This window comes from Hyla sarda, unplaced genomic scaffold (genome assembly GCF_029499605.1).
Source record: "Hyla sarda isolate aHylSar1 unplaced genomic scaffold, aHylSar1.hap1 scaffold_649, whole genome shotgun sequence".
Classification (NCBI taxonomy): domain Eukaryota; kingdom Metazoa; phylum Chordata; class Amphibia; order Anura; family Hylidae; genus Hyla; species Hyla sarda.
Genome location: NW_026610664.1, coordinates 21,239 through 23,927, shown reverse-complemented (window position 1 = coordinate 23,927; position 2,689 = coordinate 21,239). Strand labels below are relative to the sequence as shown.

Here is a 2,689-nt window from a genome sequence, read left to right as displayed (position 1 = left end):
TTTCCTTTTCAATAAAAAAAAAAAAAAAAAAAAAAAAATCTGTTCTTATCAGTTTAATATCTGATACGTCCCCTATCTGGGGACCATATATTAAATGGATTTTTGAGAACGGGGGCCGATTTCGAAGCTTGCTTCCGTCGCCCTATGCATTGACCCGATATGGCAGTATCTTCGGGTACAGTGCACCACCCCCTTACAGGGTTAAAAAGAAAGATTCCTACTTTCATTGCTACCTGCTTGCTGGCTAGCCAGCTAGCCAGCCCTGTGGGCCTTGCTGCTGCTGCAGCCAAAAAACAAAAGGTGGTGCTGCTGCTGCTTCTGCTTCTGCTTGTGTCTGGCCGCTGTTGGAGCGTCCAGGCACAGGACTTCTGCTGCTGCTGACTAAATGGCCTCCTTAATTGGATCATTTGAGTAGCCAGCACACCTGTGCAGGTAGGGCATGACATGATAGGCAGCTGCCTTGATAGCGGGTGGGTGCTGAATGTTCCTAATTGACAAAATAAGATTAATGCTTATGAAGAAATATAAAATCTCATCCCTTCCCCAATATCGCGCCACACCCCTACCCCTTAATTCCCTGGTTGAACTTGATGGACATATGTCTTTTTTCGACCGTACTAACTATGTAACTATGTAACATAACATGGGGGGGGGGGGGTCTCCTGGCTGTCCACACAGGTGTGTCATTGCTGTACATTGACCATGCATTGCTTCTGTGGTATTGCAAAGGCAAAGACAAATGCTTCCAGCCATCCATTGCACTAATGGATTGGTCATCAGCTGGCTGTCTATGTCCCGCATCAATATAGACCAAAGTACAGAGGGTTAGGCTATGCTATTGTGCACCTACCTGATGCATCAGAAGGTGCGAGGCCCTTGCTAAATTCTGTGCACAGACTTTGAGATCTATACTTTAGACTGTATCTAAACCTGCTCCAACATGGACTGACATTCTGGCCTACTTTCAGCCGATGCGACTTGTCTGTCGCTGAACAGTCGCTTTTTATGTATTCAGCACCTATGTATAATGTTGTAAAAATGCTCTAGAAGCTAAAGTCGCAGAAATGTCACACATATTTGGCCTGCAACTTTCTGTGCGACAAATTCAGACAGGAAAAATCAGTATAAATCCTTAGAAAATTATCCCCCAGTGTCTCCATCTGCTGGCGGTATTGAATAAGCATTGCTGCACTGATGGGGTATGCATTAGACGAAAAAAAAGAAGAAAAAGAAGAATAATACGCCCAGAAAAGAGGCGAAAAGGAGAAAAACGTAAAAAAAACGTGAAAAAAAAGTAAGAGGAAGAGAAGGGAAAAAAAGGTGGAAATGGGTTTAAAAGTGATTTCGGCGGAGAAATATATATATATATATATATATATATATATATACGCGCACACACACACATATATATAAACGTATTCTCCGTTGAGATATTGCAGCCGCTGCTGTGTCCAGGCCCAGGAGCCTTAGCACTGTGCTGTGATGTCACTCAATACCACTGACATCACTAGGTGTAAACAACATCTCTCCTTTGCTGTGTATGTGACTATGGAGCTGTTTGGTGATGTCGTCTATTATGGCCTTCATAGAAGCAACAGGAGATTGTTGCATCCATCTAGAACCCTCAGAACTACAGTGCTATGATGTCACTCACTTCCACAGGCCTTGCAGAGTGTAAACAACAACAACCCAGCTTTGTTGTGTATGTAACCATAGGGATTTGTGATGTCACCTAGAACCTTCACAGCAGCGACAGCTTTATGAGGAGCATCAGCACTGCTCTGCCTGAGCAGAACCATCACCGCCATAGGTTGTCAAATAACCCGGGTTTAACCCACACAGGTAAGTCCAATGGGGTGCAGGCATGTCCTCTATGCTTACAGCTTCCCGTGGGTGTTGGTTTGATACCGTTTGGGGACAGCCAAGGAGGCATCTGCAGGCAACAAAGGTAGGTGTGTGCTTGTGTGTGTGTTTCCTATGCAGATCCTAAGCCCAGTGTCACATGCAAGTAGGAGGAGTAAGAAGGGTTCCTGGCAAATCCGGGTTATGGATTGCATTTAAAAAGGCCCCGTGGGAGTGCAATGGGCCCCTGTCTTGCTGCTTAGCAATAATGGTATGGGTTTAGGTTCTGCTGTGTGTACTGGTGGTTGACTGCCCCCCAGCCCAGAGTGTGCATGGAAAATTGTCTGGCAGCCTCCCTGACAGCAAGCAGTGATAGTGCCCATGAAGGGCACCTTGTTGGGCCCGCCCCTTTCACGGTTATCGCTTCTCGGCCTTTTGGCTAAGATCAAGTGTAGTTCTGCTCACTTGGTCTGGCCAGAGGGTGTCTGGGGTACCCGGCTCCTTTGCCTGGGGGGATCGTCCTTCTTAACGGAGGGACTTCACCCCCCTGCTGCTATTAGGGAGCCGGCTTAGTCCCCAGACAACGGGGAGCGATCACCACCACCTACCTGCTTACAGTGGGGGAGGTGTTTATCCTGATGGACATGGCTGGATCAAGTGGAGCATCATCAGAAGGCATCCCTGAGTATGCTAAGCTCAGAAATGGAGTTCGGATTTCCTTATTGGATACCTGCAAGAGAGGAAAAGGATTAGGTTTCGTGGTCGAGGAGATCTTATTCAAGTTGCTGGAAATTAAGAAGGAACAAATCCTGTCTATGCTTGAATTCCCAAGAAATGGACACTACGA

General features: G+C 46.4%; 1 non-coding gene across 1 annotated transcript; it reads left to right on the top strand.

Moving 5' to 3' along the window:
- On the top strand, positions 1-191 carry LOC130342347 (U2 spliceosomal RNA). Its single transcript, XR_008882009.1, has one exon. It is a non-coding gene; the product is annotated as a U2 spliceosomal RNA (small nuclear RNA).
- Positions 192-2,689: the final 2,498 nt, after the last annotated feature.